The sequence below is a fragment of the Ovis aries genome, chromosome 7 (assembly GCF_016772045.2).
Source record: "Ovis aries strain OAR_USU_Benz2616 breed Rambouillet chromosome 7, ARS-UI_Ramb_v3.0, whole genome shotgun sequence".
NCBI lineage: Eukaryota > Metazoa > Chordata > Mammalia > Artiodactyla > Bovidae > Ovis > Ovis aries.
The window spans coordinates 37,459,782-37,484,134 of record NC_056060.1 but is presented as its reverse complement, the minus strand read 5'-3'; the positions used below and the strand labels follow the sequence as shown (position 1 = coordinate 37,484,134).

The window sequence follows — 24,353 nt, the reverse complement described above, 5'->3', positions numbered from 1 at the left end:
GGTGTCCAACACTTTGCGACCCCATGGACTGTAGCCTACCAGGCTCCTCTGTCCATGGGATTTTCCAGGCAATAGTACTGGAGTGGATTGCCATTTCCTTCTCCAGGGGATTGTTAGTTTAAGATCTTGTTAATTTAAGATGTATGTTGTGGGAGTTCAGCTCAGTCGCTCAGTCGTGTCCGACTCTTTGGGACCCCATGAATCGCAGCACGCCAGGCCTCCCTGTCCATCACCATCTCCCGGAGTTCACTCAGACTCACGTCCATCGAGTCAGTGATGCCATCCAGCCATCTCATCCTCAGTTGTCTCCTTTTCCTCCTGCCCCCAATCCCTCCCAGCATCAGAGTCTTTTCCAATGAGTCAACTCTTCGCATGAGGTGGCCAAAGTACTGGAGCTTCAGCTTTAGCATCATTCCTTCCAAAGATATTCCAGGGCTGATGTCCTTCAGAATGGATTGGTTCGATCTCCTTGCAGTCCAAGGGACTCTCAAGAGTCTTCTCCAACATCACACTTCAAAAGCATCAATTCTTCGGTGCTCAGCCTTCTTCACAGTCCAACTCTCACATCCATACATGACCACAGGAAAAACCATAGCCTTGACTAGATGGACCTTTGTTGGCAAAGTAATGTCTCTGCTTTTGAATATGCTATCTAGATTGGTCATAACTTTTCTTCCAAGGAGTAAGCGTCTTTTAATTTCATGGCTGCAATCACCATCTGCAGTGATTTTGGAGCCCAAACAAACAAAGTCTGACACTGTTTCCATTGTTTTCCCATCTATTTCCCATGAAGTGATGGGACCGGATGCCATGATCTTCGTTTTCTGAATGTTGAGCTTTAAGCCAACTTTTTCACTCTCCTCTTTCACTTTCATCAAGAGGCTCTTTAGCTCCTCTTCACTTTCTGCCATAAGGGTGGTGTCATCTGCATATCTGAGGTTATTGATATTTCTCCCAGCAGTCTTGATTCCAGCTTGTGTTTCTTCCAACCCAGCATTTCTCATGATGTACTCTGCATATAAGTTAAATAAACAGGGTGACAATATACAGCCTTGACATACTCCTTTTCCTATTTGGAACCAGTCTGTTGTTCCATGTCCAGTTCTAACTGTTGTTTCCTGACCTGCATACAGATTTCTCAAGAGGCAGGTCAGGTGGTCTGGTATGCCCATCTTTTTCAGAATTTTCCACAGTTTATTGTGATCCACACAGTCAAAGGCTTTGGCATAGTCAATAAAGCAGAAATAGATGTTTTCTGGAACTCTCTTGCTTTTTTCATGATCCAGCGGATGTTGTGGGAGTAGGTCTGGTAAAAGCATACAAGGCCTTGATTAGATTAGCTAAGGGCACACGCTCCAGCCCCATTCTGCTGTCTATGTCAGAAGCTTTCTCTGGCCTTTTGCACTTTAATAAAAGTCTGCTACACAAAAGCTGTTGAGTGATCAATCCTGGTCCCTGGTCCTGAAGCTAAATCTTCTTCGCAGGTCATAAATCTGGCATCATTCACGGGAAGCTATCAATTCGATGACTTCTGCTTATCAAGTTGACTTGTAAATTAGAAGAATGGTCAGAACTCTAAATAATTCTCACTGAGTAGAGCTAGAGAGACTGAGAAATATATATTTTTCATAAGATCCCCAAGTATCCCTGTGCATGCGTCCATGCTTAGTTGCTTCAGTCATAGTCTGGCTCTTTGCGACCCCATGGACTGTAGCCTGCCATGCAACTCTGTCCATGGGGATTCTCCAGGCAATAATATGGGAGTGGGTTGCCATGCCCTTCTCCAGGGGATATTCCTGACCCTGGGATCGCACCCACATCTCTTATGTCTCCTGCATTGGCAGGCAGGTTCTTTACCACTAGCACTGCCTGGGAAGCTCCAAGTGTCCCTGACATGCAGCCGAATCTGAAAACCTATACATTAGAGTACATGCCAATTCTCAGGAAATTTTGTCCTTTTAATTGTATTACTCAATGTAGAATTTACAGGTTTTGTTCCACAAGTAAGAAACAGAAAACATGTGTTTAGACATATAATCTCAGATGTTAGATATAAAGTCTAGGTGTGTTTGCTACGTTCAGATATGTGCATGCTCAGTCACTAAATTGTGTCTAACTCTTTGTGACCCCATGAACTGTGGTATGCCAGGCTCCTCTGTCTATGGGATTTCCCAGGCAAGAGTACTGGAATGGGTTGCCATTTCCTTTTCCAGGGGATCTTCCCAATCCAGGGATCTAACCTGTGTCTCTTGTGTCTCCTGTGTTGGCAGGCAGATTCTTTACCGCTGAGCCAACATGGAAGCCCTATGTTCATATTCAGTTCAGTTCAGTAGCTCAGTCATGTACGACTCTTTGTAACCCCATGAATCATAGCTCACCAGGCCTCCCTGTCCACCACCACTACCAGAGTTCACCCAAACTCATGTGCATCAAGTCAGTGATGCCATCCAGCCATCTCATCCTCTGTTGTCCACTTCTCCTCCTGCCCCCAATCCCTCCCAGCATCAGCGTCTTTCCCAGTGAGTCAACTCTTCACATCAGGTGGTGAAAGCATTGGGTTTCAGCCTCAGCATCAGTTCTTCCAGTGAAAACCCAGGACTGATCTCCATTAGGATGGACTGGTTGGATATCCTTGCAGTCCAAGAGACTCTCAAGAGTCTTCTCCAACACCACAGTTCAAAAGAATCAATTCTTCAGCTCTCAGCTTTCTTCACAGTCCAACTCTCACATTCATACATGATCACTGGAAAAACTATAGCCTTGACTAGACCGGCCTTTGTTAGCAAAGTAATATCTCTGCTTTTTAATATGCTATCTAGGTTGGTCATGACTTTCCTTCCAAGGAGTTAAGCGTCTTTTAAGTAGGAAGTCAAAAAACACCTGGAGTAACAGGCAAATTTGGCCTTGAAATGTGGAATGAAGCAGGGCAAAGACTAATAGAGTTTTGCCAAGAAAATGTACTGGTCATAGCAAACACCCTCTTCCAAAAACACAAGAGAAGACTCTACACATGGACATCACCAGATGGTCAACACCAAAATCAGATTGATTATATTCTTTGCAGCCAAAGATGGAGAAGCTCTATACAGTCAACAAAAAGAAGACCAGCAGCTGACTGTGGCTCAGATCATGAACCCCTTATTGCCAAATTCAGACTCAAATTGAAGAAAGTAGGGAAAACCGCTAGACCATTCAGGTATGACCTAAATCAAATCCCTAATGATTAGACAGTGGAAGTGAGAAATACATTTAAGGGCCTAGATCTGATAGATAGAGTGCCTGATGAACTATGGAATGAGGTTCATGACATTGTACAGGAGACAGGGATCAAGACCATCCCCATGGAAAAGAAATGCAAAAAAAGCAAAATGGCTGTCTGGGGAGGCCTTACAAATAGCTGTGAAAAGGAGAGGCAAAAAGCAAAGGAGAAAAGGAAAGATATAAGCATCTGAATGCACAGTTCCAAAGAATAGCAAGGAAAGATAAGAAAGCCTTCTTCAGTGATCAATGCAAAGAAATAGAGGAAAAGAACAGAATGGGAAAGACTAGAGATCTCTTCAAGAAAATTAGAGATACCAAGGGAATATTTCATACAAAGATGGGCTCGATAAAGGACAGAAATGGTATGGACCTAACAGAAGCAGAAGATATTAAGAAGAGGTGGCAAGAATACACGGAAGAACTGTACAAAACAGATCTTCACGACCCAGATAATCACGATGGTGTAATCACTCACCTAGAGCCAGACATCTTGGAATGTGAAGTCAAGTGGGCCTTAGAAAGCATCACTATGAACAAAGCTAGTGGAGATGATGGAATTCCATTTGAGCTGTTTCAAATCCTGAAAGATGATGCTGTGAAAGTGCTGCACTCAATATGCCAACAAATTTGGAAATCTCAGCAGAGGCCACAGGATTGGAAAAGGTCAGTTTTTATTCCACTTCCAAAGAAAGGCAATGCAAAAGAATGCTTAAACTACCACACAGTTGCACTCATCTCACATGCTAGTAAAGTAATGCTAAAATTCTCCAAGCCAGGCTTCAGCAATACATGAACCATGAACTCCCTGATGTTCAAACTGGTTTTAGAAAAGGCAGAGGAACCAAAGATCTAATTGCCAACATCCGCTGGATCATGGAAAAAGCAAGATTCCAGAAAAACATCTATTTCTGCTTTATTGACTATGCCAAAGCCTTTGACTGTGTGGATCACAATAAACTGTGGAAAATTCTGAAAGAGATGGGAATACAGACCACCTGACCTGCCTCTTGAGAAATCTGTATGCAGGTCAGGAAGCAACAGTTAGAACTGGACATGGAACTACAGACTGGTTCCAAATAGGAAAAGGAGTACATCAAGGCTGTATATTGTCACCCTGCTTATTTAACTTCCATGCAGAGTACATCATGAGAAATGCTGGGTTGGAAGAAACACAAGCTGGAATCAAGATTGCCAGGAGAAATATCAATAATCTCAGATATGCAGATGGCACCACCCTTATGGCAGAAAGTGAAGAGGAACTAAAGAGCCTCTTGATGAAAGTGAAAGAGGAGAGTGAAAAAGTTGGCTTAAAGCTCAACATTCAGAAAACGAAGATCATGGCATCCGGTCCCATCACTTCATGGCAAATAGAAGGGGAAACAATGGAAACAGTGTCAGACTTTATTTGTTTGGGCTACAAAATCACTGCAGATGGTGACTGCAGCCATGAAATTAAAAGACACTTACTCCTTGGAAGAAAAGTTATGACCATAGTATATTCAAAAGCAGAGACATTACTTTGCCAACAAAGGTCTGTCTAGTCAAGGCTATGGTTTTTCCAGTGGTCATGTATGGATGTGAGAGTTGGACTGTGAAGAAGGCTGAGCGCCAATGAATTGAACTATGATGGTGGAAAAGACTCTTGAGAGTCCCTTAGACTGCAAGGAGATCCAACCAGTCCATTCTGAAGGAGATCAACCCTGGGGTTTCTTTGGAAGGAATGATGTTAAAGCTGAAACTCCAGTACTTTGGCCACCTCATGCGGAGAGTTGACTCATTGGAAAAGACCCTGATGCTGGGAGGGATTGGGGGGAGGAGGAGAAGGGGACGACTGAGGATGAGATGGCTTGATGGCATCACAGACTTGATGGACATGAGTCTGAGTGAACTCCGGGAGATGGTGATGGACAGGGGGCCTGGCGTCCTGCGATTCATGAGGTCCAAATGGTCGGACAAGACTGAGCGACTGAACTGAACTGAACTGAACTGAATTTCATGCTACAATCACGATCTGCAGTGATTTTGGAGCCCCCCAAAATAAAGTCTGACACTGCTTCCACTGTTTCCCCATCTATATGCCATGAAATGGTGGGACCAGATGTTATAATCTTAGTTTTCTGAATGTTGACCTTAAGCCAACTTTTTCACTCTCTTCTTTCACTTTCATCAAGAGGCTCTTTAGTTCCTCTTTGCCATAAGGGTGGTGTCATCTGCATATCTGAGATTATTGATATTTCTCCCGGCAATCTTGATTCCAGCTTATGCTTCCTCCAGCCTAGCATTTCTCATGATATTCTCTGCATATGAGTTAAATAAGCAGGGTGACAATATACAGCCTTGACATACTCCTTTTCCTATTTGGAACCAGTCTGTTGTTCCATGTCCAGTTCTAACTGTTGCTTCCTGACCTGCATATAGGTTTCTCAAGAGGCAGGTCAGATGGTCTGGTATTCCCATCTCTTTCAGAAATTTCCACAGTTTATTGTGATCCACACAGTCAAAGGCTTTGGCATAGTCAATAAAGCAGAAATAGATGTTTTGCTGGAACTCTTGCTTTTTCCATGATCCAGCGGATGTTGGCAGTTTGATTTCTGGTTCCTCTGCCTTTTCTAAACCAGCTTCAACACCTGGAAGTTCACAGTTCACACACTGCTGAAGCCTGGCATGGAGAACTTTAAGCATTACTTTACTAGTGTGTGAGATGATTGCAATTGTGCAGCAGTTTGAGCATTCTTTGTCATTGCCTTTCTTTGGGATCAGAATGAAAACTGACCTTTTCCAGTCCTATGGCCACTGCTGAGTTTTTCAAATTTGCTGGCATATTGAGTGCAGCACTTTCACAGCATCATCTTTCAGGATTTGAAATAGCTCAACTGGAATTCCATCATCTCCACTAGCTTTGTTCATAGTGATGCTTTCTAAGGCCCACTTGACTTCACATTCCCGGATGTCTGGCTTTAGATGAGTGATCACACCATCATGATTATCTGGGTCATGAGGATCTTTGGTACAGTAAGTCTCATATAATTAAGAATCGTTTCTGGGAGGAAAATTTTTCTAGATTCTGTGGCTCAAATACCAGTTACAATGATATATGACAGATTAACAGGAATAAAAGTATTTTACTGTATTTATGAGAAATCCCCATAAAGATAAGAGACTGAAGAGGGAGTTAGGCAATTGAGATACAAAACATCTTGCGCTGAAAAAAAGGGGTAGGGGTCTGAGATACAAAAAGGAAGACAATTCACAGGAATGTGTGAGGAGGAAGTGTTTGGTAAACAAAGTTTAACCTGTTATGAAAATAAGTTTCTTAGGTTAAAATTTATTTTTTGTTTTAGCTCTCTTCCAGTTATAGGCCCCCTTTCCAATGTAAATTTTTTTCATTATTGCAGATTTTCCCTACAAATAGAGAAATTTATATTTCTTTTAGATATTTACATGGGAAGTAAAGAGGTTTTCCTGGGTCAGCTGGTCTTGATTGCCTTTAGCTCAAAATAATCCTCAAGGGAAACTGGCAAATTTTGGGGACACTTATTCTGAACCCCTTCACCATTGAATAAGTACTTTTCATGTAAACACTATGTATCATTTAAGTACAATTATTCTTATGCTACAGATAAGACATATGCCCCATTTTATAAGCAAATAAGGTACTTGTCCCCAGACAAAGAGAACCAGGCGTGGCTTTCTTGACTAAAGAGAAGGCATTTTGGGATGGAGCCATTTTGTGATCTAAGCCGGGCCATAATGCTTTCCCTTGAGCAGGTCCCAGTAATCAATGATGTTAAAGGAAGTAAGGGAAAGCAGAAACAAAGGAAAAGCAATAAAGAAACAATAGTTTGGTGATAAAACCGGTCCTAGTTTCTGATTCATGTCTTTGAGTTCTGCTAGAACTAAAGCCTCCCTGATGCTGATATTTGCAACTTCAGTCAACTAAAGCTGGGACCCTGTTGACCTTGACCCCAGTTCTTTGCTGAATTCTCCTCTAACCAAGTCCCTTCATGAATATGCATGCACCCTTAGCTTAAAATTTACCCAGTTTTGCTGTTTGGAGAGACATTGTTTGGGGAAAGATCCGCCAGTGTTCTTAGTTGCTGCAAATAACAATAGATTCTTCTTTGTCCCTGTCTTTAGCTCAATGCTCACCAAGAAGTAAACCCAGTTTATTATAATTTCTCATTAACACAGAAAAGAAAAGATGCTACAAAATGATATATGACTTGGTGCCAGATCTACATACAGCAATCAAGATACATTTCAAAATAAGTAGATATTTGAGAACAGTTAGGAAGAGAGTGAAATTTAGAATAAAGATGTTTTTACTGCTTTTAAACACACACATAGAATAGTGAGAGTTGTTTTTCAGTTCTATACTTACATGTATATAAACATAGAAAAATAAAGCTTGGCAGATGTATGTTAAGTTCATAAGAATAAGGAAACTATGGGACTGAGGATGGGAAATACAGTGAAAATAACAATAAAAAGAGAACAAATAAAGCATCTTACACAGATGAGTATAATAGCATTTCATGAAACAGTAGAATCAACTTAATTCTATGAATCTGAGTTTAAAATGTTAGAAATTAATATCTGTAATATGAAAATGGAAAGGTTTTATTTCTCACACCATAGTACTTGCTTACACTGGTGTAACTGAGCAGGACCTTAAAGGGCCTTCTTGGGACAGACCCCTCTCCCCATGTCCTTTGCCTGCCTCTTGTTTGTAGAAAAGTTGCAGTCTCCCAGGGCTCCCTTGAGTTCACAAAAGCCTGGCTCAAAAATTAATGACTGAAAGTGAGACTGAGCAGGGCCATGTGGGGCTCCTGCCACAGAAGCCTTTCTGTGTTCTCATTTCCTGTCTGCAGGGAACAGACTTCAGCCTCCATGACCTGCCCTGAATCCCACTGGGTATTCGGAACAGTTGATACTCAGGGATGGGAGGGGATGCAGAGACAAGGAGGACATCACTTGAGGTCAGATTAAAAGAACCAGAGAAGCTCATAAGGAGACCACCTGAGGCCATGTTAAAGGAGTGCAGGCCCTGCACACACTTTGATCCTTATCAACAACTCTGCCACTTAACCACTGCTAGAAAACTACTCACCAAATCCCCTTGTTTTTGAAGCATAAGCCCACTGTCTCCCCTTTGCCTGACAAAGCAAACAAAGCAATTAAGCTGTTTTTTACTACTTCACCCCAAACTCTCTCTCTGAGATTCAATTTGGCACCCATGCACAGAGGCTTGAGGGGAGGGAGGTGGAAGGGGAATTCAGGACGGGGTTGGGGGGGGGGCACATGTATATGGCAAAAACCATCACAATATTATAAAGTAATTATCCTCCAATTAAAATAAATAAATTAGTTTTAAAAAATGTTTAAAAAACAAGTATGTGAACATGCAGCAACAAAAATAGTAGTTGCACCAGGAGAACTGGTAAGGATTTAAGCAGTAAATCAGCCGTAAAGCAGTCAGAAGGTCTTTGGTTCTTCTCTAAAGTGCCTACATTACATAATAGCACTTGGTGCACATTTCTGAGTTGTTTTGCAGATGCTAAACCCTTCACCAAATGGAAGACATTAACAACTTGATGACCATGAGAATGTAGCCCCTGGATCTACTGATGCCAAAGGATTGATAATTTTACTCCCTTTGACAGTGTCCTGTTTCCTCATCAACCAGAGAATTGTGCATGATCTGATCACTTGCCTTTAAACTATCCCCCACCACACTTGCCTTTAAAAATGCCTTCCTGAAACCCATCAGGGTGTTTGGGTTTTTTGAGCATTTGCTGCCTTGGACTCCTTGTCTGACGCCTGCAATATCATTAAATAAGGGCTGTATGTCTCAAGAACCTCATATAGGAAAAAAGATGGTAAATTTAAAGATAGGTAATTGGATCTACATAAAAAGTCAGCAAAAAAATGGAAAGAGCTTGTGAAAGAAGGGGAAAGGAGGTTGGATGTCTAAGATGAGAGCAGGGAATCAGGGGAGGGAGGGAGAACAGAGCATGGCCAGGAACTGGAGCCTGAAGACAAAGGTGGCCAGGGGAAAAATGCCAGTGGGATACCCAGCAGACTCTTTTTTTTTTACAAGAAAATATTTTAATATTCAATTTTAGCTTTGTAGTGCTTCAACATAAACACCTATCTTGCTCTGAAAATTTGTAAGCAAATTCAGCCCAATGTTGGTGCTATTTAAAGATAAAGAAGGCTGATTTTCAAAGCTTAGAGAAGCCTACACTGAGCAAAGAAATTCCACAAATGGAACTAATTCCAAAATAGCAGGGCTAGAAAAGAAGGCAGAAGAAATATGTCTGTTCCCTGTCCCTTATCCTCATATGTGTAACCCATATTCCCCCACCACCAATTACTCTGGGAGAGATTAAGAGAAAGTCCAAGTTCACATGTGAATTAGAGGAATGACCAGGACCTTTTAATTCTATAATAAGCTTTTACATATTGCCTCATGTGATTCTCACATATACACATTGAAGATTAGAATATGATAATTCAGGTGAGAGAAATGGTTATGGAACCTGTGACATATTTAGGCATAAATAAAAGCTAAACAATTTAATACAAATCTTCTAATTTACCATGTAATTTTAATCTTCCATGTTCTGTTAGCTACACTACCTCCAAAAGTTACTAGGGAAGAAATACACACCATTTTCAAACTAAAACTTTAAATGTTCTTTTTTTTTTTTTTTTTTTTTATGAGAGTGGGTAAACAAGCTCCTTAAGAGTTTATTTTAAACACAAGATAGCATTCTTTTCCTGATCTGTGAGCATATTTTAGAGGTTGTGCTGTTCCTTATTATTCCAGTAACAGAATGCTGTAAATAGAGTCTAAGATGGTTCTGCTTCAACAAATGGCTCTGCTAAAGTCATAACCCAGATCCAATATGCATTGACTTTGCATGACAGGAATATAAAAATACCTCTCAGAGGCTAAAATTGAATAAATACATAGTACAACAGGGCCTATATCCATGTTTCAAATCTATATTTATAGGTAAAATTAGATAAAAATTTGGCAAGTATTTCTCAAATTCATAAAGCAGACTTATTAAATTAATTAAATCTAAATTTGACAAAATTAACAAGTCAATTTGATCAAAATAGATCTTATTTCTATAGATAGATACAATCTTAGTGACAGTTAATTTTATCAAATCCTAATATATGCCTAAAGCCCTTAAAACCCATGTCCACCAAGAGTCTAGGATTTAAATTCTGGGGGGCATACTATTCTCCAATAGAACCTGTCTCTGAGAAGACAAAATAAGAAGTGCATGACATCTAGTGGTAGCTGCTGCAATGACAGTTATTTGGAAATTTATTTTTAAAGGCATACCTTGAATATAATGTCTGCAATGAGGGAGACCTGAGTTTGATCCTTAAAAAACTGGAAATAGAACTACCATATGACCCACCAATCCCACTGCTGGACATACACCGAGGAAACCAGAATTGAAATAGACACGTGTACCCCAATGTTCATCGCAGCACTGTTTATAATAGCCAGGACATGGAAGCAACTTAGACGTCCATCAGCAGATGAATGGATAAGAAAGCAGTGGTACATATACACAATGGAGTATTACTCAACCATTAAAAAGAATACATTTGAATCAGTTCTGATGAGATGGATGAAACTGGAGCCGATTATACAGAGTGAAGTAAGCCAGAAAGAAAAACACCAATACAGTATACGGACACATATAGAAGTACGGAATGAAGCAGGGAAAAAGCTAATAGGGTTTTGCCAAGAGAATGCACTGGACATAGCAACCATCCTCTTCCAACAACACAAGAGAAGACTCTACACATGGACATCACCAGATGGTCAACACCAAAATCAGATTGATTATATTCTTTGCAGCCAAAGATGGAGAAATTCTATACAGTCAACAAAAACAAGACCAGGAGCTGACTGTGGCTCAGATCATGAACTCCTTATTGCCAAATTGAGACTTAAATTGAAGAAAGTAGGGAAAACCACTACACCATTCAGGTATGACCTAAATCAAATCCCTTATGATTATACAGTGGAAGTGAGAAATAGATTTAAGGGCCTAGATCTGATAGAGTGCCTGACGAACTTTGGACGGAGGTTCGTAACACTGTACAGGAGACAGGGATCAAGACCATACCCAAGGAAAAGAAATGCAAAAAAGCAAATGGTTGTCTGGGGAGGTCTTACAAATAGCTGTGAAAAGAAAAAAAGTGAAAAGTAAAGGAGAAAAGGAAAGATATAAGCATCCGAATGCAGAGTTCCAAAGAATAGCAAGGAGATAAAACAAAGCCTTCCTCAGCGATCAATGCAAAGAAATAGAGGAAAAGAACAGAATGGGAAAGACTAGAGATCTCTTTAAGAAAATTAGAGATACCAAGGGAACATTTAATGCAAAGATGGGCTTCATAAAGGACAGAAATGGTATGGACCTAACAGAAGCAGAAGATATTAAGAAGAGGTGACAAGAATACACAGAAGAACTGTACAAAAAAGATCTTCATGACCCAGATAATCACGATGGTGTAATCACTCACCTAGAGCCAGTGGGCCTTAGAAAGCATCACTATGAACAAAGCTAGTGGAGGTGATGGAATTTCATTTGAGCTGTTTCAAATCCTGAAAGATGATGCTGTGAAAGTGCTGCACTCAATATGCCAGCAAATTTGGAAAACTCAACAGTGGCCATAGGACTGGCAAAGGTCAGTTTTCATTCCAATTCCAAAGAAAGGCAATGCCAAAGAATGCTCAAACTACCGCACAATTGCACTCATCTCACACGCTAGTAAAGTAATGATCAAAATTCTCCAAACCAGGCTTCAGCAATACATGAACCATGAACTTCCAGATGTTCAAGCTGGTTTTAGAAAAGGCAGAGGAACCAGAGATCCAATTGCCAACATCCGCTAGATCATGGAAAAAGCAAGAGAGTTCCAGAAAAACATGTATTTCTGCTTTATTGACTATGCCAAAGCCTTTGACTGTGTGGATCACAATAAACTGTGGAAAATTCTGAAAGAGATGGGAATACCAGACCACCTGACCTGCCACTTGAGAAACCTGAATGCAGGTCAGGAAGCAACAGTTAGAACTGGACATGGAACAACAGACTGGTTCCAAATAGGAAAAGGAGTATGTCAAGGCTGTATATTGTCACCCTGTTTATTTAACTTATATGCAGAGTACATCATGAGAAATGCTGGGTTGGAAGAAACACAAGCTGGAATCAAGATTGCCGGGAGAAATATTAATAACCTCAGATATGCAGATGATACCACCCTTATTGCAGAAAGTGAAGAGGACCTAATAAGCCTCTTGATGAAAGTGAAAGAGTAGAGTGAAAAAGTTGGCTTAAAGCTCAACATTCAGAAAACTAAGATCATGGTATCTGGCCCCATCACATCATGGCAAATAGATGGGGAAATAGTGGAAACTGTCAGACTTTATTTTTGGGGGCTCCAAAATCACTGCAGATGGTGATTGCAGCCATGAAATTAAAAGACGCTTACTCCTTGGAAGGAAAGTTATGACCAACCTAGATAGCATATTCAAAAGCAGAAATTATACTTTGCCAACAAAGGTCCGTCTAGTTAAGGCTATGGTTTTTCCAGTGGTCATATATGTATGGATGCGAGAGTTGGACTGTGAAGAAAGCTGAGCACCAAAGAACTGATGCTTTTGAACTGTGGTGTTGGAGAAGACTCTTGAGAGCCCCTCGGACTGCAAGGAGATCCAACCAGTCCATCCTAAAAGAGATCAGTCCCGGGTATTCATTGGAATGACTGATGCTAAAGCTGAAGCTCCAGTACTTTGGCCTCCTCATGCGAAGAGTTGACTCATTGGATAAGACCCTGATGCTGGGAGGGATTGGGGGCAGGAGGAGAAGGGGACGACAGAGAATGAGATGGCTGGATGGCATCACCAACTCGATGGACATGAGTTTGAGTGAACTCCGCTAGTTGGTGATGGACAGGGAGGCCTGGAGTGCTGTGATTCATGGGGTTTCAAAGAGTCGGACACGACTGAGCAACTGAACTGAAATGAACTGAACTGAATACATATATATGGAATTTAGAAAGATGGTAACAATAGCTCTGTATGCGAGACAGCAAAAGAGACACAGATGTATAGAACAGTCTTTTGGACTCTGTGGGAGAGGGCGAGGTTGGGATGATTTAGGTGAATGGCATTGAAACATGTATAATATCATATGTGAAACAAATTGCCAGTCCAGGTTCGATGCATGATACAGGATGCTCGGGGCTGGTGCACTGGGATGACCCGGATGGATGGTATTGGGAAGGAGGTGGGAGAGGGGTTCAGGATGGGGAACACGTGTACACCCGTGGCGGATTCATGTTGATGTATGGCAAAACCAGTACAATATTGTAAAGCAATTAGCCTCCAATTAAAATCATAAATTTATATTAAAAAACAAACAAAGGAAATATTATAGAAACTATGGGGTAATATAAATCTTAAGGTCTAATTCCAGGAGAATATAAATTAAGAATTTTCCCATTTTGTTTTCTTTTGCCAGATAATTCACATGAAATGTCTTAAACTTTTGTACCTCATTAAAATAAATAGTGAACTGCACAAAAAAAAAAACAAAACAGTTATGTTATACTATACTGTAGTTTATTAAGTTTTCAATATCAGTAGGCTAAAGAAATGTACATATGTTTATTTAAAATTAATAACTACCATCTGAGCTTTAAACAAGTCATAATGTTTTTGCAATAATGTCACCACTGTCACATCAAAGACCACTGATCACAGGTCATCAAAACAAATATAATAGTAATGAAAAAAGTTTGAATATTTTAGAATTACAAAAATGTGACACTGAGGCATGAAGTGAGCAAATGCTGCTGGAAAAATGGCCCCAGTAGACTTTCTCATTCAGGGTTTGCCATAAAACTTCAGTGTTTATGAAATTTGCAAGATCTATGAAGCACAATGAAGCAAAGTGCAATAAAATGAGATCTGTCTATAATACAGTTCTGTACAGGTGAAGAAGAAGAAGTGAAGTGAAGTCGCTCAGTCGTGTCCGACTCTTTGCGACCCCATGGACTGTAGCCTACCAGGCTCCTCGGTCCATGGGATTTTCCAGGCAAGAATACTAGAGTGGGTTGCCATTTCCTTCTCCAGGGCATCTTCCCGACCTAGGAATCGAACCCAGGTCTCCCGCATTGTTGGCAGTCGCTTTACCATCTGAGGTACCAGGGAAGCTGCTCTATACAGGTAGGTTTGAGCTAATTATTTACAATTTCTTTTTTTTTTTTTCCCTCATTACTGCCATTATAGATTCATGACATATGAAAGCTATATGGTCTTTTTACACAACCTGGTAGTTCAGATCATAGTTCAGGTCCATACCTCAAAAAAAGGCACAGCATGTTTTTTCCCCAAACACCTTATTCCCTCTGATTGTTTTCTCTAAATACATTCCTTCTGAATACACAACATAGAATCAACGTATTTCTCATCTGATAAAATCAGTTACTTCCCATATTTTAATAGATTGAAAATTGCTTCAAAGGTAACATGTTAAAACTGAAATCTTATATTTCATTTGCCTTTTTACACAGTTCATGGGGTTCTCATGGCCAGTGTACTGTGGTGGTTTGCCATCATCACTGATGCAATAGACATGAACTTGGGCAAACTCTGGGAGAAGGTGAGGGACAGGGAAGCCTGGCGGGCTGCAGTCCATGGAGGCACGAAAGTTGGACATGACTTGGTGACTGGAGGACAACATATTTCATTTTAGGTGCAAGCCACTCTAGTTAAACAAATAAGAAAGAGCCTCACCTTTATTACTTAGAGCTCTTATTTTCAAGCCAATCAATATATTTGTGAAAAAAGATACAAATGCATGAAGAAACTTAGGGGAAGAGCATTCAGTGATGAAAATAAAATTAACAACAACTAATATTTATTGTGAGCATATCATGTTCTAGGTAAGTGTGACATAAGTGATTTATCTATATCTTTCATTTAATCCTCACAAAGGCTCTTTGAGATAAGGTACTGTCTTTATCTGCATTTCTGTATGAGAACACAGAGATTGAAAAGATGAGGCAACTTGTCTAAGATCACAGAAAAAGGGTTAAGGAATTGTCTGACTCCAGACATGGAGTCAAATCATTTCAAATATGATTTCACTAACTCATTCATTCTTTCTTTAATTTATTCAACAATATTTATCAAGCACTTAGAATGTGCTAAGAAACTTTCTTTATGCAGGAAACATATTAATAAGACAGAAACACATATTTAAGCAGAAACTTTATGGAAGTTAAGAACAAGCCTTCTTAGTCTCTAGGAAACCAAAGTGAGGAGCAATATTTATAAACAATAACAACAGCATCAATACAAACAAAGAGGAGGAAAAGAAGGAGAAAATGACAATTTCAGTGGAGTATAAGAGAGGAGAGTAAAGAGGAAACCTCTTGGCATACATTACTTCAGTTACTCCTGTAATTTAAGTACCTTGGGACCAGTGACAAGATGACATATTTTTTGAAAGGTGGCTTTAATATTATTTATTACAAATTCTAGGAAGTATTCCAAAAATACTCCTTTCATTTTATCTGGTTCCCCTATGGAGTATCTTCCCCAGTGGCCATCACATATTTGATGTTTGGGCACTGCATATTTTTTCTCTCCTTAGAACTCTGTTCAAAGCAAGTAATAATTCTAGTGAATGCAAATGTTCATGTTTGAGCTGATAAGGATTAAAAGACAATCAGCAGTCATAGAAGACAGACCTTTCAAGCAAACTGATGACATCTTTCTCTTTCTTTGACTGTATACTTCATTGCTTATTGATTTAAAAAATAGGTTATAAGATTAGCATATGGAAGAAAGACACTGAAACTATTTTTTATGGGCACTTATTCAACAACTAATTAGATCTTGGATGAAAGTTATTTCTTTCAACTTGCTAAATATGTTTCCCTGTTGGGGTTAAGAATTCCAGTTAACAACTCTATTTTTAGCTGATAGGAAGTGTTCAAAGGGCTGCACCAGCTTGCCCCACAGTCTATGTGATTCTGTGGATAAATCACCATGAGTAAAGGCATGCAATCTTAAAATGATCTATCACAACTGAAAATCAATATATCAAGCACATAAAATAGTGTGAGATAATTTGCTTGCCAAGTGATAAATTACACATGCATATCAATGCCACATGTAATGCAATGCTCATAAAAAGTAAGCTTAAAATTCTTAAAGTATATGATTAATGAAACTATCTGAAAAATATATATTATACTGCTAACACTAACCAATATATTTTACTCAGAGTTTTATGCTTCTGAGAAGTGGCATTTACATATACAGTATCAACATTGCAGATAAATCAGGATTTCTTGCACTGAAGTCCAATTCTTTGGGTAGTGATTCATGTTTCACTTTTAAAAATTGTGATTTACACTAATGTATTTCTCATAAAATATTTAATACTCCCTACAATTATTGCCAAAACTATGTTCTAACCCTCTCTATCAAGATGTCCACAGCAATGCTTCCCAAAGCAATAATAAATTTGTGAACTTTGATATTTTACAATAAAGCAACAATATTTCAAACAGAAAATTCTTGTGCTACAAACCTGAGCCTCCTCCTCGGCCTTCCCATCTGCTATAGATATCCATGCTGATTATGCATAGGGCGGGAAGAATTTACTCATTTAATTTGATTTGGGGTCTATTCCATTTCACTTTCTTCACTAACCATAGTATTCATAAACGTAACCAAAAACAGCCTTTGGGGGAATTCTTTTTATTTTTTATTTTACTTTACAATACTGTACTGGTTTTGCCATACATTGACATGAATCCGCCACGGGTGTATATGAGTTCCCAATCCTGAACTGCCCCTCCCCACACCCCTCTCCCCATATCATCTCTCTGGGTCATCCCAGTGCACCAGCCCCATATGACACATATCATACTGACACATATATATGGAATTTAGAAATATGGTAATGATGCAGGATACAGGATGCTTGGGGGAATTGTAATTAACAGGTATTGACAGTCTTGAAGCTTACCTGAACCACATACTCCTGGAAAGAAGTGATGGTTAAGAAAAAATCTCCCAGTGGGAACTTCCCAGGTGGTCCATGGGTTAGGACTCCATGCTTCCAAAGCAGGGACCAGGGTTCAATCCCTGGTCAGGAAAATAGATCCCATATGTTACAACTAAAGATCCTGCCTGCTGCAACTAAGACCCTGTGCCGTCAAATAAATAAAAAAGGGAAAAAGAAGAAGAAATAGAAATATCCCATTGCTTTGTGTCCCAGGAAACAATTACTGCAAAGAATCACTCCTCTCTATGTGACTTAGATAATATTATTCCTCTTGTTTACCAATGGCAAGGCCAGAATTAGACTCTCCAAATCCCAGTCACTGTTCCATAAACGATTAGCTGTACTGTGTATCCTTGCCAACTAGCCTGGATTAAATGTTCCCTAATTTAAATTGATCCACCTTTAGTCATGCTTCAGCATGTCCCTCAGGATCCTAAACTCTGGCCCATCCTTGAGCATAATAAATCATTAGAATACTGAACAACCTCCCCTTCATTGCTCCTCCTGGGAACCAGCTGACCACAAGGAAAGACATTTCCTGGTCAACTGTCCCACCATGTCACCTACTAATCCTCCACACCTAGTAATCTCTAGCCACATGTATTCCTCCCTATAAAAGCCTTTTCTGCCTGACTTTGAGATATTTAGAGCTCTCCTGAGTGGGCATGTCCTCCCTATTGCAATAGTATTAGCTGCTCAGCCACGTTCAACTCTTTATGACCACATGGACCATAGCCCATCAGGTTCCTCTGTTCAGGGAATTCTCCAGGCAAGAATACTGGAGTGGGTTGCCATTCCTTTCTCCAGGGAATCTTCCCATTCCATGGACTGAACCCAGGTCTCCTGCATTGCAGCAGATTCTTTACCATCTGAGCCATCAAGGAAACCCATCACAATAGTTCTCCTTCCCCCACTACAATAGACTTTTAGAACAAAGTCTCTCCTTACCAAAGTCAAGATTTGTTTGTTTGTTTATTCAACAGCATCAAAAATATAGAAAATAAACCATTGCTACTGACAGCTGAATATTTTTCTCTTTAATTGCTGCATTAGAACATTGTTTTTTGTTTTTGTTTTTGTTTTAGTAACAGCCTTACTGAAATACACTACATATAACATAGAATTTACCCTTTTAAAGTATATAATGGGCTTCTTCCCAAGTGGCGCAGTGGTCAAAAAAGCCACCTTCAATGCGGGAGACATGGGTTTGATCCCTGGTTCGGGAAGATCCCCTGGAGAAGGAAATGGCAACCTACTCCAGTATTCTTGCCTGATAAATTCCATGGACAGAAGAGCCTGGTGGGCTACAGTCCATGGGGTCACAAAGAGTCAGAAATGACTGAGTGACTTCACTTTCACTTTTACTACATGAGAGTCCATGAACAAGGCAATCTGATCTAGTAGGGGGAGATGGGAATTTATAGGAGAAAATTTTCCTGAAAACAAAACAAACCATTTGGTATGACCTCCAGTTAACTTGGAAAAGATCAGAAGTGAATTGATCTGGAGATCTGGAAAGAACCTCCATGAATAGGAAAGAGTAAATGCCTATGGGCCAGAATGAGGTTACTAGGTCTGGGTCAAGAAGAGCTACAGATCAGTGTTGTCTGCAGTCAGAATGAACAAGACAGTTACACGATACAGGACTGCAACATGTCAAGTATTTGGGGTTTTCTCCCAAGAACAAAGGGAAGCCGGGGAACAGTTTTCTGCAGGGCAGTGACAAAATGAGATTTGCATTTTAAACAGATAGTTCTGGCTCTACTGCTGAGAAGAGATTGGAGCGGAGCAAGAGAGGCTGCAAGAGCACTATTAAGGCTACGTTTTCAGTCCAGTGATTTGGATCTGAAATGGTTTTTCATCATAACTATATAATATAATGTTCTTGTTATTTATGTTCTTCCTCAGAGAGAAGCAGTTTCATAATCTGATGTCCTCAGACTTTGGTTTTGGCCATCCAAATTTGAAAGGCACTATATTGCCTGTTGGCAGAAAAACCTTTCCCAGAACTCCTGTGTATTGGGTGAATTTGGCAAGTTTCATGGCAGACCATCTGTGCAAAAATTCTCTGCTTTTCTAGCACATCTAGTTCTGTGGTCCCATTCGGAATTGCCTCAAAATGCTGTTTCATTATTTCACTTCAATGTCAAGCAGAGGAAACAAAAATTAAGAGCCTCTTTAAAAGGTTTACACTCAGCAAATTTTAATTTTTGCTCCTTTATTTTTATCAGTATAATTTCTGAAATAGGTGGTGCTAATTACCAATTGATATGTGTTGAACATATGATTTTTAAACTTCAACTTCTTCTAAAGTTTCTCATATTAATAATTAAATCAACGATTCTATGAGAGGCCTTCCCTATTTCTTTCTGGCCCTTTCTATAAGTGTGAAATATAGCAAATCAGGCAGATTTTGTATTTACTTGCAATAAATATCTACACTTCTATAATGAATTGTTGTAGACTTAAGTCTTCAATGTAGTATCCTAAAAAATCAATATGGTAAAGATATTGTAAATAGAACATAGAGCTAACAAGTTATTCACAAGATATGTTTCTGTGAATAAAGAAATAACAGACATGAATTTCTGAAAAAGAAGTCCAATTTAAGTTTAGTATTTTTCTTACAAAAGCAGTACAAATTATTAACTCATGCTTTTCCAAGTCACAAGTAAAAAATATATTGTGTGTATTGTTTTCAAATTTGGAATTCATAATTTAGCACTTAATCCATAAATAAAATTCGGTGTTACAATTTAGGGTATTATTTCATATTTCTAGTTATTTCTACAATAAAATAAGTATTTCCAAGCATTCAAAAATGTTCATAAAGTAAGTTTAATGACTGCCTATATGCGTTGTTGTTAGTCGCTAAGTCATGCTCCACTCTTTTGTGACCCCATGAACTGCAACCCACCAGTTTCTTCTCCATGCGATTTCCCAGGCAAACATACTGAAGTGGGTTGCCATTTCCTTCTCCAGGGGATTTTCCCAACCCAGGGATAGAACCTGCATTTCCTACATTGGCAGGAGGATTCTTTATCACTGAGCCACCAGGGAAGTCCCACATTGTACATATATAATCTAAAATATTCAATGACTGAAAATAAATATTAGATTATTTCCTCAACCCCCAGCAGGCTAAACCTTATTGAGTTTTTTTAGCTAGGTCCATTGGTAGATGGATTGCAAGTACACGAGTATAGAAAAAAGACTAGAACTTTCCAGAGAGCTCTAATTGTAGGAGGAAAAGCCTGAAGTGTCATAGTTATACTTAGAAAAGGGAGGAGAGAGAGAGGGACTAGAAATAATTTTAGAAGGGAAAGACAGAGTGAAAGTAGAAAGATTATTACAAGAGTCATCCTGTGAAAGGAACCATAGTGGAAGTCTGGCATTTAAAAAGGATTTTCATGATGTCCACTCTTCTCCACTGTATCATGGAAATTTCATTAAAAATATATATCCTCCATTAAGGTTTTAGGAGTCAGGTATATGCTTTTGTGTATGTATTTATTTCCCTTTGAGTGTGTGCTGTGGGGCAGGGAATAATGTAAAGTCTGCCTAGACTGAACCCTAGGAAGCCCAGTTGCTCTTGGGCTAAATTCAAGAAATATAAAAAGAAGCAAATGTAGTTGTTGTTGTTTTTTTTTTTTAATCAACCTGTTAGATTTGGTTTGCAAAGTTAAAATAAATCATTACCAGGTTACACCTAAGGAGTGGTTTGGGTCAAAAACTTTTACCTCTAATACACCAGTAGTTAGAAACCTCGCTCTATCATTCAGGATGCAGAGATCTTGCTCACATGATTGAGTCAGTCAGTTTTGGCATCTATAAATGGGAATGAGAAAATGATAAAACCAGGGATATAAGGATTAAAGTGGATAACAGATATGAAATTCTCAGCATAGTGTTTGGAACATAGTAATTGCTCAATAAATGGTGGGTTTTCTTATTTTAATTAACCTCCCTGGTGGCTCAGTGATAAAGAATCCTCCTGCCAATGTAGGAAATGCAGGTTCTATCCCTGGGTTGGGAAAATCCCCTGGAGAAGGAAATGGCAACCCACTTCAGTATGTTTGCCTTCTTGTATATGCTGCTTTAAGACTTTGTGTATAATATCATGTAAGAAACGAATCACCAGTCCAGGTTCGATGCATGATACAGGGTGCTCGGGGCTGGTGCACTGGGATAACCCAGAGGGATGATGGGGGGAGAGAGGTGGGAGGGACATTCAGGATGGGGAACACATGTACACCCACAGTGGATTCATGTCAATGTATGGCAAAACCAATACAATATTGTAAAGTAATTAGCCTCCAATTAAAATAAATAAATTTATATTAAGAAAATAAATAAATAAATAATATGATTTCCTCAAAATCAGACAATTCAAAATAGTATAGTACATGTTCAAGTACCTGGAAAAGGTCAGTGTTCACTTCAATACCAAAGAAAGGCAGTACCAAAGAATGTTCAAACCACCGCACAATTGCACTCATTTCACATGCTAGCCAAGTAATCCTCAAAATTCTCCAAGCTAGGCTTCAACAGTACATGAACCTAGAACTTCCAGATTTTCAAACTGGATTTAGAAAAGGCAAAGGAACTAGAAATCAAATCGCCAGCATCTGCTGGATCATAGAAAAAGCAAGAGAATTCCAGAAAAACATCTACTTCTGCTTCATTGACTGGGCTAAAGCCTTTGACTGTGTGGATCACAAAATGTGGAAAATTCTTCAAGAGATGGGAATACTAGACCATCTGACCTGACTCCTGAGAAATCTGTATGAAGGTCAAGAAGCAACAGTTAGAACCAGACATGGAACAATGGACAGATTCTAAATTGGGAAAGGAGTACATCAAGGCTGTGTACTGTCATCATGCTTTTTAACTTATGTGCAGAGTGCATCATGTGAAATGCCAGACTGGATGAATCACAAGGTCAAATCAATGTTGTTGGAAGAAATATCAATAAGCTCTGATATGTAGAGGACACTACCCTTATGGCAGAAAGTGAAGAGGAATTAAAGAGCCTCTTGATGAAGGTGAAAGAGGAGAGTGAAAAAGTGGATTTAAACTCAGCATTCAAAAAACTAACATCATGGCATCTGGTCACATCACTTCATGGCGAACAGATGGGGAAACAATGGAGACAGTGATAGATTTTTGTGTGTGTGTGTGTCTCCAAAATCACTGCAGATGGTGACTGCAGCCATGAAATTAAAAGATGCTTGCTCTTTGGAAGAAAAGCTATGACCAACCTAGAGGGCATATTGAAAAGCAGAGACATTACTTTGCTGACTAAGGTAGGTATGGTGGAAGCTATGTTTTTCCAGTCATCACATACAAATGTGAGAACTGGACCATAAAGAAGGCTGAGCACCAAAAAATTGATTCTTTTGCATTGTGGTGTTGGAGAAGACTCTTGAGAGTCCCTTGGACTGCAAGGAAATCAAACCAGTCAATCCTAAAGTAAATCACTCCTGAAAATTCATTGGAAGGACTGATGAAACTGAAGCTCCAGTACCTTGGCCACATGATGTGAAGAGCTGAGTCATAGGAAAGACCCTGATGCTGGGAAAGATTGAAGGCAGGAGAAGTGGACAAAAGAGCAGGAGATGTATGGATGGGATCACCAGCTCAATGGACATGAGTTTGAGCTGGCTCCAGGAGATGTTGTAGGATAGGGAAGCCTGGTTTGCTGCAGTCCATGGAGTTACAAAAAGTTGGACATGACTGAGTCACTGAATAACCCACTCAAGTATTTATGTTGGTAGACAGGCATCAGCCATTCCTTAGCTACATTTGTAAGACACAAAGTACTTCATGTTATTATATAGATAGACAGATACACACACACACACACACACACACACACACACACACACACACACACACATATTATTGGGTTAGCCAAGAAAGTTCAATAAACCTTTTTGGCCAACTCAGTATACAATATGTATTGTGTATATTGCTGTAACGCCATATATAAAACACATTCATATATAGGTCAAAGGCTACACACAGCACAGAGAATTTAATAGGAACTTTTGCTGTTTAGAAACATCCATGGTAAACAAAGGGGTTCCCTTGTGGCTCAGATGGTAAAGAATCTGCCTGCAATGCAGGAGACCCAGGTTTGATCCCTGGGTTGGGACGATCCTCTGGAGAAGGGAATGGCAACCCATTCCGAAATTCTTGCCTGGAGAATCCCGTGGACAGAAGAGCCTGGAGGAGTACAGTCCATGGGGTCTCAAAGCGTGGGACACGACTAAGCAACTAATACTTTCACTTACAAATCACTATTCTACTTAGATTCCCCAAACAATCCCACACATTTATTTCTTCTCTCAATAATATCATATTCTTCACAATGAAACATGACTATTCTTACATTCTAGTCTTCATAGGTCAATTTCTAATCATCCCCTTTTCCTACGCTCTCCTCTGTGAAAGTTTGGTGACAAATTTTGTCCAAGTCAACCCTCTGTTGCAGTAGTTCTCGCCTTACCTTTCATCCTCCACCTCACCCTCACCTCTGCCATCACTTATCCTTTCAGTGGAATTTGTTCTATGTATTCTCTCTCTCTTCAGATATTTCATCTCATGGATAATGGGGAGAAAAATACTTTTGTATATATTTCCTAAGATAATTTATATCAAAAACATTTTCTAATTAAAAAAGAATTGTTCTTCCTTTGTTGACACTGAAAATTCCTATTAACAAATGCTACCTAGTCTACGAAGACTCTGTGATTCCATTAGAGAAAGTTAGAAACTATGTTCTCCGTGCTTCCAAAGAATGATGTGTATAATTTCATTATCTTCTGATTTCTTTATGCACCCAAAATGCAAGCATTTTATTGGCAGACTGTGTCCTGAAGCATTTCATATCTTCCACCTTGCCCCCTTTACTTTGTGTCCACCTGTCACAGGTTGTGCTGCATCTGCAGTATGAGAAGCCTC

General features: G+C 39.5%; 1 long non-coding RNA gene across 1 annotated transcript in view; it reads right to left on the bottom strand.

The window, feature by feature from the left end:
- Positions 1-17,628, bottom strand: part of LOC132660128 (uncharacterized) — a 44,932-nt gene extending 27,304 nt beyond the window's left edge. Inside the window, exon 1 of the long non-coding RNA XR_009601358.1 lies at positions 17,349-17,628. This is a non-coding gene — a long non-coding RNA (uncharacterized LOC132660128). The remainder of the gene's footprint in view (positions 1-17,348) is intronic.
- Between the last annotated feature and the right edge of the window lie 6,725 nt (positions 17,629-24,353).